A 14,683-nucleotide genomic window follows, 5' to 3' on the forward strand; every position below is an offset into this window, starting at 1 on the left:
TTAACAAAGCACCACGCAAGTGCAAAGCAGGCAGGCCATTCCTTCCAATTACTATTCAGGTTTCTCTGTTGTTGTCTAGATTGTTGAAGTCTTTGAGCTATGTGACTCTTGAGTTTGCTAGCAGGGCCCTCTCCAAGACCCCACCCAGAGACCATGATTTTTGTTTTTTGGGGGTTTTTTTGTTATTATTTTAGCTTTTTGGTGTCTTTAAAGTGCTCATATTAATAGAAATAATCCGTTTTTTACAGGTTCCCAGTCAGATGTAATTCATACTGTCCTGGCTAGTCCTTGCATTTCATTAGGTGTTAAGAAAAGGTGAGTGATTTTTCTATTCAATTATTGGGCAAATGTTTTGTATATGGATTGTAATTGCTTTAATAGCTATGCTTCTCTGTGTTTTCAGGACTGGGTAAAATAAGCCGTAACATCCAGTCCATGCAGAGAATGGCTCATGGGTGGGATTCATACTTTCATAACCTCCCACCTCTACCATCTGATCCAAGAACCTTGAGAAGGACATCAGAGTCAGAAGGAAGTCTTTCACAACATTTAGAGAACTTCATTGGGCATCATGACTTCACCGACACAGTAGCGTCAAATGAAGGCCCTGCTACAGACTCGAACCTCGACTCAAACTATTACTCAAATTCCAGTACTAGTAATTCCACTTCAGGCTGTGTTTATCAAAGATACTACAGGGATACACCATGGCAAGCTGATGGAGAACAAATGGAAAAAGATTACTTGCCAAGTTGTGGAAATCGTGATAACTTGGATTTTGCTACGGATGGATTACCAACATCAGGATCTTTTCCCTCATCTTTTGCAACAGATTTACAAGGACTTAAGCAAGACTGTGGAATACTAGCTACATCGTTTCTTGAGGACTACTCAGATGTCAGTAGCTGCTCAGATGCAGACGTTGGTGAAACCAGGCCCTCTTGTAAATTCATGGCAAGTAATTCCGTTCCAAAACCTAAAACTGATGTTAGTACGAGACACCATTCATCTGAATGGCTCTTCAGCCAAACTAGAAATATGTTTCCGACTGAGAGTCTGTGCCCTAATATGTCAGAGACTAATGTAACTATGCCAAGTTCATCAAATGTGACGACAGGAGAAGACATAGTTGGAAGTTCACAAGGCAAGATGGAAAGTCCAGAAAAAAATGTCAAATCTTACACAGGACACAATAAGTCCTTTACATCTTCTAACATGGTGGCAACTACAGGGGGTGAGACTGTACAGGATAGGAATGATAGTGATGGTTGTCAAGATCTGAAACAAAAGGTGGATGTAGAGAGAGATCACATGCAAGCAAATCATTCAGACATCCCAGTAAGTGGCGATAAAAACTTGACTAGTGATGGGTTAGAGGAGTGCCCAGATGGTAATGATGAGGAACAGATCACTTCAACTGTTCCAAATATCATAACTACATTTATCAATGAACAAGATCACTTAGAAGAAAAAGTACTAATTAAGGAAATGAAGGAATCATTCAATGAGGAAAATGAGGGATCTGATAATCTCAACTCCACACATGATAAAAATGAAATTAAGAGACAGGACAAGCAGAACAAAAGTGAAGTCCTAAAAAGGGAAAGAAAAGAATCAGGTTCATTAGAGAATGAGACTTTTGATAAGCAGAGCACCCCAATTTCCAACTCCTCCGAGGGTCGAGATGAAAATATGCAAAGTGGCTGTAAGGAGAAAGAAATTAAGTCAAACACCTCTAAATCTTCAGGTCCACCCAATAACAAGGTGTCAGATTCAAAAGATGCTCCTCATGAACTGAGTGAATGCACAAGTACCTTGAAAAGCAACACTCATGATGTTGAATCCTATTTGCAGTTACCTGAGCATCAGTCTTATGAACGCGTACCGCAGGACAAGATTTGTAGGAGGCCTGCTGTGATGACTGATGGTCATTTGAGTGATGCCAATGACAAGAAAGAGCAAAGTGTTGCTAGTCTTGCAGAATCAAGCTTACAGTCACATAGCTCCAACACAGACACAAATCCCTGTGTAGAAAAAGAATGGACAGGTACAGCAGAGAGGACAGACACCACTTCTTCTCCAGATCCAAAGTGTAGCGGTTGTAGTGTCTCTAGTGGTGGTCTTTCAATTGATGCTAGTCACAGGAAAGAGCAAAGTGCTGCTAATACTCCAGAATTCAGCTTACAGGCAGACATCTCAAGCACAGACATAAATCCTTGTCTAGAAAAGGAAATTACAAGTCCAACAGAGAAGAAAACTACAACCTCTTCTACAGATCCAGACTGTAGTGTTCCTGGTGTCACTAGTGACAATCTTTCTATTGATACTAGTGACAAAAACATGAAAAGTGTTGCTGATCATCCAGAACTCAGCTTACTGGCAGACAACTCAACCACAAAAATACACTCTTGTGTAGAAAAAGACTGGGCAAGTCAATCAGAGAAGACAAATACAACCTCTAAAAAATCTGAATGTAGTAGCACTGCTGTGACTTGTGACAGTAATGAACAAAGTGTTTCTCAAAGTTTAGAATCCTGTTTGCAGTCAAACGCTGCAAGCACAGATGTGAATCTGTGTCTAAAAAAGGAATGGAATACAAATGCAACCTCTTCACCAGAACAGTTACTGAATAAAACTCCACTAGGCGTCCTAGAACCACAAGGTCTTGGTGGAGTTGTAGCAGAAAATGCAAGAGAGTCATTTGAAGAGTTTGACACATCTACAGAGGGGCAGTTAGCGCCTGACATGCTGTATGGTGAACCTCTGTCGAGAGAAGACTCTTCATGTGACACAGATGAAACAAGACTTGGCACTTGTAAATATAAAGAAGCATCTGTGGCCAAACTTGACAGGAACAGTGTTGACCACACAGAAGGACAAATACTACTACAGTCTTCTAGAGAAATGAGACAACATCTGCAGCCTGTTGTAATATTGAAGACCTTAGGGTCAGTAAATGGAATAAGTACCTCATATCGCTGTGGACATTGCCAACACACAACTGACAACGTAGATAGCCTAATTGAACACCACCATTGTTGCCATTCAGTGCATAATTTTCAGTTTTGCAAGACTTGTAATCTCTATTTGATGGGGACTGAGCAAGCAGAAAAACATTTATGTGATATCACCAGAGAAAGCCCTTGGATCTCTTCTGATTCTAGCTTACAAAAAAAAAGAAAACGCCATGGCCGCCACAGGTGCGTGAAGTGCAGACTCATATTTTCAAAACTAGTTCAATATATCAGACATATGCGGACCCACACTGGCAAAACACCTTTTAGGTGTAATGAATGTGGATTATATTTTGCACAGGCTGGTACCCTTCAAAGACACAAGCGTATACCTGGTAGATGCAAGCCTGCAAAACATTCATTTGCAAATTCTGATGCGGCTACCAGTGAAACTGAAATGCCACCACAAAATGACTTGGTAAAGAACAAACCATATGCAAATCTACCTGAATGTTATGTAAAGCTTGTTGACATCTCCAAGACTAACCTGTGTAAGTTATGTGGTAAAAGCTTCTCAACTGCAGAGAAGGCCAAAAAGCACTTCTACAACTTACACGAGGGAAAGAGTTTGGCAGATTTATCAAGTAAGTGTACCACAAAACACAGTGATGAGGAAACTCGGAGAGTAGAAAATGAGTCAGGAGGAAAATACAAATGTCCTCTTTGTCCACGGCTTTTCAAGTACTCCTACAACAGAGCTCGGCATTTGCGTGATTGTGTGAGAGATACAATATGCGGTGGCAAAGAAAAGGTTGGTGGTAAATATAGATGTCCGTTGTGCCATGCTTCTTTTACTTTACCATCCAACCGATATAGACATATTAAGGCAATATGCCTCAGAGAATGTCTTAATCAGCTTGCCAAAGAGAGGGCAAAGTTGAGGCATCATGCCGGACAGAAAATAACAAAGGAAAGTGAGCAGCAAACACAGTCAAAGGAAAATGAACAGAAAACATTGTCAAAGGAAAATGAACAGAAAACACTGTCAAAGGAAAATGAACAGAAAAAACGAGACACCCCAGCTATAACAGGCCTCAAGGCTGTTCCACGTTATAAATGCAATCTTTGTCCAGCAGTTTTTTGTCATGCATCCGGAAAATACAGACATATGAAGAAACACGAGATGTTTAAACTCACTGGCAAAATGTTCAGGTACAGGAATTCCGTGTTCACTATGTCTAAATCAGAGACTTTGAGTGGTACAAACACTGAAGAGAGTGAGGATAACTTAAAATCAACTGAAACAAATAGCAGTCTTGTACTGAACTGTAAATTTTGTGGAAAATATTTCAGTACATCACAGTCACTAAAGAAACATGAGCGCAATCACCGTGGTGAAAGACCATACCGCTGTCTGGAATGTGGAAAAGGATTCAAGAAACGTGCACATCTGATTGGTCATAAAACTGTTCACCAGAGGAGGATACAGTGCACTGTCTGCAGAAAGATTCTTCCAACTATTGGAGAACTGATCCAGCACAGAAGCTCACATCTTAAAAGGGGAAAACTTCAATGCCCAGACTGTCATCTACAGTTCCAATATCCTGTATATCTCCTTAGGCATCTTGGCACCCACAGAAATAGAGAAAAAAAGACACCTCAGTTTGAGGATAGAGCACTATTAAAACCCCAGAGGTCTGAATCTGTGAAAGAGCATAGTGGACCAAAGCAGCTACAATGTTCCTTATGCAAAGAGATATTTGATGATCCTCAAGTACTAAGAAAACATTGTCTTACACACATATCTGGGTCCTCGTCAAACCAATGTCCATTTTGCAAGCATAGTTTCGCTAGTCGGCGCTATTTGCTGCGTCACATGATCAAACATACTGGAGACAAGCCCTTCTCTTGCACAAACTGTGGGAAACAGTTTTACCGCAACTTGTACCTTAAACTTCACAGTGAGAGGTGTTTGTCTGCTCAAACAAGGCATTTTGTCGTAATGGAGTCCAACACTAATGCAAAGAGACCACATCGGTGTTCTTATTGTCCACGGACATTTTATAAGAAGATCCGCCTGAAAAATCATCACCGAGGCCACAGGACAAACTCTCTCCTTCTGTGCTCAAGATGTGGCCAGTACTTTGGATTTAGAAAATTAAATCAACATCAGAAGAACTGTGGAGGGACTACAGAGATCAGCACTGGCTCTTCAAATGATGAGTTCAGTAAAAGCGCTTCTCAGACAAACCAGAGTGTCCATAAAATGCCTTTACAGTCCAATGCAACCAAGATGCTTCCTTTCAAATGCTCCTACTGTACACAGAGGTTCAGGTACAGATCGTTACTCTTCAGGCATCTTGTGTCACATACTGGTTTGCAACCCTATGCATGTATGCATTGTGGCCACAGATATGGAAGTCAGACAATGTGTTTGCAGCATGAAGCTTTCTGTGATGGAGTTTACAAAGAGGGGCCATCAAAAGTCAAAAATGATGCTGCAGCAAACTTGTCAAGCATGCCAACTCTCAGAGAGAAGCAAGCAGGAGGTGAAGCTGAGTACAAGTGCAAATTCTGCACCAAGACTTTCTTGAAATCACGAAACCTGAGACGTCACATTTTGACACATAACGAAGTGAAACCATATCGCTGCAAAGCCTGTGACAGCTGCTTTTCAAGGTATGACCATCTGAAAGTACATCAGACTCGTTGTAAAGGCAAAAGACCACGACTGGAAGTCTGTATTCCCAAAATCAGTTTAGATGATGTTGGCAAAGGATGGCAAAATAAGTTTGGCATTGAGCCTATCCAAAGGCAGGAGACATTCGAGTGCAAAGTCTGTTCAAGAAGCTTCTCATCTCAGTCTAAACTTTCCCGACATGTCACTATGTTCCATGTTACAAAGTTATTCAAGTGCACACGCTGTGGTTCCTCATTCGCTCATGAAAAATCTCTCAAGAAGCATCGGAGGATGAACAAGTGCAGAAAGACCTCCAATGAAACAAATGCTTCTCTGCCACCAACTAATCCACCACAAACGAATCCACCAACAGAAAATGTGACAGAACCGCTTCATGGGGTGAGAAATCGAATTCTGCAGAGGATCAAGCCTTGTTTTGACAAAAAATACAAATATGTATGTAGTTATTGTCCCCGTGCTTTTGGAAACAGCTGGCAATTAGGTGTGCACACCCGTCTGCACACAGGAGAGAAGCCATTTGCTTGTGAGTACTGTGGTCAGAGATTTATAAGGAAGGACTATGTACAACGTCATTTTGCAAAGTGCACTAAGAAGCAACAGCAAAAAAAAGTGCTCTGTGACAGGTGTGGGGGATTTTTCTCCAAAGTCAAGCTTGCAGATCACAAAAAAAATTGCACTCCAAGCTCATCAAAGTCGACAGCTTGCCAAAGCCTTCAGTCAACCTCACAAAGCCCACCAAAAGGCTTTTCTTGTGCATACTGTAGTTCTCGGTTTTTGCTTTTTTCGCAGCTCCAAGAGCATTTTTTAAATGCACACAAACTGGAAACAGTGGTTCCACCAGTCTCCACTGCACCCCTACAACACCACCTGTCAAATATACTAAACATCAAAGAAGAGCCTTTGGAGGAGATTTGTGACAAACGGCTTAGTGATGGTGCTAATGTAATCTGTAAATTAGATACAGCGCTAGATGGTGATGCACCCCAACGGTTTTTCTGCCCAGAGTGTAATATGTCCTTTAGAAGCAAAGCTGGACTAACTGGGCATCTGGGTGTACACTCAATGGAGCATCCTTTTAGCTGTAAAACATGCAAGAAAGGATTCTGGAATAAAAGTCTTCTCCGTAATCACTACAGGAAATGTAGATTTAGACATATTTCAGGGAGAAGTACAACCCAACAGCTCGAAGTCCCTTTGAAAGCAGAGATTGATTTTGCACTGGCTGACTCTGTTCTAGTATTCAAAGAAGGCCCCACAGCAACTGGCACTGGGGTTTTGCAGACCAACTTTTCCTGCAAAGATGACCTAATGGAAGAATCCTCAAAAAATGTAGAAGGGAATCAGGTACAAAGCAGCTCAAGTAAAGAGAAGAAAGCTGTGCAGTACCAATGTTCAGAATGTGATAAGAGCTTCACAGATGGCTTATTGCTTATTAGTCACCTTGAAGACCATGGAAGACAGGAACAAGAGAAAAAGCGCAATACATGCACAGAGTGTGGACGGGTATGCACTAGTCAAGGAAATCTTGAAAAACACATGAAGACACATGGATTTGACCAGAAATATCCTTGCCCTGACTGCTCCAAGGTTGCTTACACCTTATCTGATCTGGAAATCCACAGAACTTATCATGACCCAAATAGACCATATGTTTGCAAACTGTGCAATCAAAGGTTTTGGACAAGACCATCTTTATGTAATCATTACAGTGAAGACCATCCAGATGATGCATTTACTTGTCGTTTCTGTAACAAGGCCTATTCAGTCAAAAAATCCCTGACAAGACACTATAGAAAGTGGCATCAAAAAGAGCAGAAAGATCTTGCAAGTACTTTACAGGAAAAGGGCAACACTGAACAACAATCCAGCAGTCAAATCAGTACAACTGGCGAAAGTGATGAGGATGAAAATAACAGCAGTGAGGACAGTGACTCAGACTCTGCACCATACTTCCCGTGTCATGTGTGTGGCAAGACATTCCCGACATCAGAAAGTCTTGAGGATCATCAGCGGTGTCACCTGGGAGAAAAACCACATGAATGTGAGGAATGTGGTCGATGCTTTTTCCAGGCATCCCAGCTGCAGCAGCATCAACGAATGCACAAGTCAGAGTTTCAGTGTCAGGCATGCGGCAGGGGTTTTGTCTCTCTCTTTGCACTGCGTAAGCATAAGCATACTCATGGCAAGAGCCGTCCATACCGTTGCTCTAAGTGTCACTTCAGTTTCACAGGACCCTCACAGTTAGCAGAGCACATGACTACCCACCGTGAAGAGAACTTCCCATGTGATATATGCAATCGTGTGTTCCTCTCCAAGAGTAGTAGAGCTGAGCATCGGAAAAGCCACTCCAAGTCAGGTGACCATCCCCCACCTTCACTTTCAAGGGCAGAGTATGAAAATTCTCCATCGCTTTCTGAAAGCTCATTAGTATTCACCAAAGAACTTAAATATCGCTGTGGTGTTTGTAATGAGCGTTACAGAGACCCAGAAGAGCTCTCAGAGCATGGTTGCATGGCAGCCAAAGAGCGACCATACTCATGTTCAGACTGTGATAAGCACTTTCTGCATGCATCTCACCTGAAAAAGCACAGGATCACACATCAACTATCATGGTCGAGAAGTGAATATCCGTGTAATCAGTGCAACGGTAGTTTTTCCTCCTCTCTGCACTTCCTCAGCCATCTTAAGACCCATGTTGATACTGCAGCAAAAATTATACACAACACTGAAAGTATAGATGGAGGACCTTCACACGGGTTCATATGTCCAGTTTGCCATCAGTGTTTTGCCAGTGCCACTGAACTGATTGAACATTTCCCCACACATTCTGATAGTACATTTGAATGCAAAATTTGCAATATGACATTTCCCTCTGCAAGCAACCTTGAAGAACATGAGCTGCATCATCTGACATCAGCTACTGCATTTGAATGCACAGAGTGTGGCCAGAGCTTTTTGGGAAGCGATGCTTTCCGCGCGCACCACTGTTCCCATCAACAGCATGCAATAACGGAGTCCAAATACTCAAAACCATCAACTAAGGTGTCCCCTCCAACCTATTATCAAGCAGCAGGAGACGAGGAGGAGATTGATGTTACTGGAGATGACTTGTACAATTGCCCTCGTTGCTCAATGCAGTTCTCCTCCAAAAGTGGTCTCTTGGAGCACCAAAATAAACAACACCCAAATGAGAAGCCATTCAAATGTGGGCTTTGTGGAAAAACTTTTGCAGCGCGACGGTACCTGAAAGAGCATGAGCGAAGGCATCGTTTAAAATTGGCTGCTCAAAACGCAGCTCGGTTGGCCAAAATTAAGTTGAGATGTAACCAGTGCTACTCCGAATTCAATACAGCACAAGATCTGTCTTTGCATATGAGACTGCATGCTGAAAAAGAAGTTGGAAAATACCGCTGTGATATGTGCTACAAGTCATTCAGCCACTGGTCTCTTCTTAAGCAGCACCAAGAAAGTCATGTTGGTGAAGTTGTATATGAATGCACAGAATGTGACAAAGCCTTTGCTTTTCCTCATCTACTAGAAGAACATCAACAGACTCATGCTGGTTCCTCTCAGTAATGATTGTTAAATACCATCTACCTTATCTTCCCCCTGAATAACTGTAACTTCAAATTCCATGCCTTACATCTGACTGTACCTTCACTTGCAATCACAAGATAAATTTGTATTTTGGTCCTTGTTATATTACTTACAAAGCTCTTCACTCATGCCACTATGACAGAATATCTTCTCCTGAGTTTCTATTGACATTGTTTTATAGATATTTTTAGTTCCAATATTGGGATTTGTATACAGTAAATGAGCAACAGTTTCTTGACAGTGTTTGTAAATCTATGACAGATTTGTTGTATAAAGCTGTTTATTATTCTGTGATGAATACAGACAAAGCATGATGGGATAAAATGTTTATAAAATGTCTTGGATAAAATCAGATATTTCTGATGTTTGACATTTATTTTAAAATAGTTTTAGCAAGTTTTGTTGCCAATATGTAAAATAGACTTCAAACTAGTTGTTTTAATCTACTGGTATTTTCTATGGTATGATTATTCATGTACTATAGATAAATTTGTAATTTTCTGTTAATTTCACTGTGTTGCTCATGTGTTGCAGTTTTTGATATTGATAAGTATCTTGTACAGATGCTCAAAAGACTAGTAATTGAATATCCTTTTCACAACCCAAGGATGTTACTTTTGTTAAGAAATTTAAGTTGATGCATTCAATTAAGAAGTAAAGTCAACTAGAAAATCATCTTGTTGGTCTTGTTTACAATTTTTGTGTTCTATGGCGGAGGCTGACAGAAAGGAACTCAAGAAATGTTGGATTTTTACAAAAGCCATGTCATTTAACGCAAACAGTTGATTTAAGTTTCACTAACCCATATTAGAGCTGACATGAGCGGTGAAACTGAGGGTGCATCATTTTAAATCACAGACCTGAAGCCTAATTAATAGAAGAATCTCTAACATAAACACCCACAGAGCATCATATATAAAGCATTTAGTATGAGGAATAAAAATGCTGTTTTGTTTATGAGTAAATACTACTGCTGCGAACAAAAACAGCAGATATTTTTGTAATATTGTACATCAACAGTGCCAGTTACTGGAGCAAAATTCTATTATCTATAGATCTATAGTGATTGTCTTGGTTTCAGACCAGCTCTGTGGCTATTAGAAGTGCTAAAAATCATCTGTCAGTCATCAGGTATAAACAGTAAACTGCATTTAAGTCAGAGCTTTGAACACTGAGTTTGGCTAAATATAACGGTTTACTTTTATGAGACTACAAAAAATGTTAAATAAATTAGAGTATGCCACTTGGGAGATGACAATCTAGTCGCCAAAGTGTGTAAGGGCAATGTGGTAGATCAGTGATTAGCACTGTAGGAAGATGATTGTAGTTTGACTCAAGCAGCTGCCTGGGGCCTTTGTATGTTCTCCTGTTTCCTCCAGTCTAAGACAAGCAGGTTAAGGAGGACTTAAAACTGTGTTTGTCTACAGTATGTGTGTTAAACTGGCAACACATCAGGGTGCAACACACCTCTTATTCAATGCTTGCTGGTATAGGCTATAGACCATGAACAGGATAAGCAGGTACAGAAAATAGATGGGTGTTCGAAATATATTGGTTTGCTGCCTTCATTTACCCTAAAATGCCGTCTAATAATTCCATTTTCATTTCTTTCTTCTTATTCACCTGAAAGACATCTGAAAGTAGATTTATTGGTGGTAACTCAGTCATGGTCTAAGATTATCTTTCCTTGTGGTTTTCATTGCAAACTGAATTATATTGAAATACATAAAGCATTAATACTTTTTCAGATACATTTAAAGATACATTTTAAGTGCTTTGCATGGATTAACACTGATGCAAACCTTATCTTCATATCAGTAGGTAATCCTAACCATATCATATTGTGATATTGTCATAAAAAACAATTTATAATGTAGGTGTAAGGTGTAATGAGATACAGAAAATACTGCTTCACTCTGGATGAATGATGGTTACATTAGCGCTATCCCACAGAGTGCACCCCAGCAGGTTAGTTTTAGGATTTCTATCAGTCATAACAGAGTAATCCTGTTTTCTGTAAAAGTGCCTTTTTTCTTATGCTTGGATGAAAAGTGGATTTATCTGGTTCAATTAATTGGCTGAGCCTTCTGTCTGGAATATCTCTCAGCTGGTGTACAGTTTCATAGGTGCCGCATCACCCTAATAATATGGGGTTTTTGGTTTGGTCACCATACCATGTACTTTTATTTTCTTAAAAAAGGTTTTGTGAAAACAGTCCCACTGATCTGCCCCACAACTGAATTTTACAAGACAAATTTTCAATATAAGTGACTCTCATCCCATCCACTAATGCCTGCTAGTGAAAAGCAAAATCCTGATGCACTGAACCAGATCAGGAAACATGGACCCGAGAGCCGCCCTGTCACTCTCTCAAGCAGGAGGAAGAAAATTCCTCTCTTGTAGAGACACAGTGAATGGTTACTCCACTCAGTGAACCAGTACTCACTGAAAATGCACTTCTTTCCAAAATCCTTCTTGAGCAGAGCCAAACCAGATAAGTAAGTTCACAGTTATAATCTTCCACCGTGTCATAAGATATATTGTGTTATTACCTCTAAATTAAGTCATGATCAAGATGGGTTTCAGCTACTGTATTCGAATTTGTGTTGGTTTGTTTTTTCTTAGCTGCAGATTGCTAGGGAAGTACCTAAAGACCAAGCTTCCAACTTCTTGAATGGATCACACCATCAAGAGTGTTTAAGTTAATAACTTTAAGAAGAACTGGCCATTGCATGGTCCACAACTTTAAACATCTTTATACCTGCCAGAGCAGCAGATCCCCAGAAGGTGTATATGAGATGTGGCAGTAGTTTGGAAAAGTAAACAACATGAATGCCATCTTCATATCCTGAAAATGTAGATACAGTTCATAAACAGCATCACTGTATAGGAAAATGTCCTTGCATCTTAAGTTGAATGGAAACAGCTGTGCGTAAGAGGAAGGACTGTTGCCATTTTCAGAGCAAGCTGGCACAGCCTTGCCAAGTCAAAACACAAGTCCTGTTGCATATTACAAGTACATTTCAGAGAAGAAGCTGCCACAGTTTTCAGTCTCATCTCACCCCAGCAGCATTGTTACATTGTTTGTCTTAATTCAAACAAATAAGAGTAAGGCAATGTAAGGCAGTGTGAGTTCTGGGCAACACTGTGATATGTATGTTTGTAAGGTACTGGAGAGGCAGCTCAGATTATCTGGTCATTGGAACTGACTGAACCTTCTGTACCTCAAGTTAGGAAAGCAGGCTAATAACTGTTAATAAATGTATGCCATTTGGATCTCTCTGATTTGGCCAGTGCCTAATTATTGAATGGACATGTATGTTCTGGGCCAGTTTTTACAAAATCAAGGCCCACACTCCAGTCTGAATGACAATATCAGGAACCTAAGTCCAGATCTACACCCTGGGTCACAGTTACTCCCCCAAACAAGATCCTGATGTAGTTTCAGGGGAGTGGTTTGCTACTCTGCTTGGTCAGCTTTACATTTGACATCATAAAAGACCAACCCAGCAGAGTGGAAATCTGAATGTAAGTCAAATGGATCAAGTAATGAGTGAAGTTAATAAATCATCACCACCAACACCATCAGTTTGTCCTGTTATTCACGGTCTTGACCTTGATTCAAATAAAAAAATGCCCAGGATACAAGAAAAGTGGGCTTTTCCCATAGCCGAGAAGCTGTCCTCCTTGAACTGTGTGCTGAATCTCCTGGGTCTCGTTTCAGTTGATTGATTTCCAAGAAAGGTGCCTGGGGGCGTCATCCTTAGGTATGCAAACAATCTTATATTAGTGTAGTGGAAAATAGAGTGCAAATAAAGTTCAGCTAAGTGCAACTAGGATTCAGCACTCACAGCAGCGCTACAGGTCTTTCCCAACCCAGTACATTTCTTCCTGTACCTTTTCAAGGCCGTTTACCAAGTATGGAGTTGTGATTCTCTTACGCTCCGTGTCAAGCTAACATCTATTCCTCTGTTTCTAAGAGATGCCACAACTTGATGATATGCACCCGTGTGAGATATGTATAAAAGTAGACCAAGGTGAGAGGAAACGGCTCTCAGCGTTTGACATCCTGTATATGCTTAAGGCTTCTCACATTCCATGTCACTGGTTGTAGTCCATTTGCAAGTGTGTTGAATAAATTCACAGAAGACTTTTTCTTGAGTGAGTCCATTATTTAAAGAAATTGCCACCACAACCAACTATTTACAGTGTGAGTTGTTCTACTTGTGCTCAAATCCTCTAATTGCAAGTGAAAGTTGGTGCTGTCACTCATTCAATCAAGAGCCATGCTCAATGCCTCTGGTCTCTCCTCACCACCACAGTTAATATACTATACTGTGACTGCCTTACTAGTCCCTTGTCTCTTGCAAAAGATACCCTCAGTCAAGAATGGCACCTTAAGATACCTGAACTTGAGCACCTCTTCCATTTTCATCTTAAAGAGCAGTATTGGCTAAGGCTGTGGAGGCTGAATCACCAGCTGGGTAAATGGATAAGTGCTTCAAGGCGCCAGACCCACAGAGGGTTCACCATATGGCACATAGTTTGTGAGAATTTAATAAACTGCAAATTAAGTTTGTCACTGTGTGCACCATCAAAGCATATCATAAACTGAAATTATAGGGGCATTAAGGTGACATCTAAATTGGAGTCCCAATCTTATAGGGACCCTGAGTTAAAAGCTAATCAATAATTACTAGTTGAAGGCCAATTCATGTTTTGTGTCTTGTTAAGAGGGCATGTATAACGTAAATTTCTTCCAAGTCTACAAGCATCTGCAGCCCAATTTGTGTGTCTGCATGCAACCCAAAATCTGAGACTGCTCTTGGCACCTGGTAGGCAGGAAAAAATCTTCTCAGGCATTATTAGGGCCCCTAACACGCACATAGCACACCTAATTTTACACATATTAGGTAAAATTCAAATGCAAAAGTGTAATTGCTGGACGTGGGCAAACGTCTGTGTGGTACAGATCGCCTCACATGACCTGCTTTTCCTATTGTGGCCACAGCACCAGATCGCAGCGCACCCTGAGCGCACCGCAGGCACGGCGGCGCACAACCTGAAGCTTTCCTGAAAAGCACGGGTTAACTGCGCCTGCGCGGTATAGACCTACATTGTCGCTCCGCGCCTGCTGCAGCTGCGGCTCTTGGTGCTCTTCCTCCTGGCACAGCATCACATTTGTTCCCCACAAAAGCTCTGCTGAGCCGCTTTTCCCTCGAGAGTTTGTGCCTCTGCATGGACAGATGTGTGCCGAGCCGTGTCTCCCCCTCCTCCCGCTCAGCCATTGTGGCTCCGCTTTGAAGGACATCGTTAAGGCTCCTGTGCCTGGTGAGTTGGTGAAGATACGAGCGGTTGGTTATTGTGCAGCAGCAGCAGCTTCATAGGTCATGGCAGCTAGCTTGCTAACGTTAGTTGTCCCTTTCTCCGG

General features: G+C 41.1%; 1 protein-coding gene across 4 annotated transcripts in view; it reads left to right on the plus strand.

The window, feature by feature from the left end:
• LOC139613770 (zinc finger protein 616) overlaps nt 1-14,683 on the plus strand; it is a 34,745-nt gene that overhangs the window by 13,307 nt on the left and 6,755 nt on the right. For 2 of the 4 annotated variants that reach the window (XR_011686823.1, XR_011686822.1), the window contains 2 exons: nt 249-315; nt 404-14,583. The gene's annotated coding sequence lies outside the window, so the exon portion shown is untranslated. Of the gene's footprint in view, nt 1-248; nt 316-403; nt 14,584-14,683 lie in introns of those variants that run through there. The other 2 variants (XM_071470648.1, XM_071470649.1) reach the window with 1 other exon arrangement.

This window comes from Trachinotus anak, unplaced genomic scaffold, assembly GCF_046630095.1.
Source record: "Trachinotus anak isolate AG129_WGS33_773 ecotype Australia unplaced genomic scaffold, CSIRO_AGI_Tana_v1 ptg000032l, whole genome shotgun sequence".
Taxonomy (NCBI): domain Eukaryota; kingdom Metazoa; phylum Chordata; class Actinopteri; order Carangiformes; family Carangidae; genus Trachinotus; species Trachinotus anak.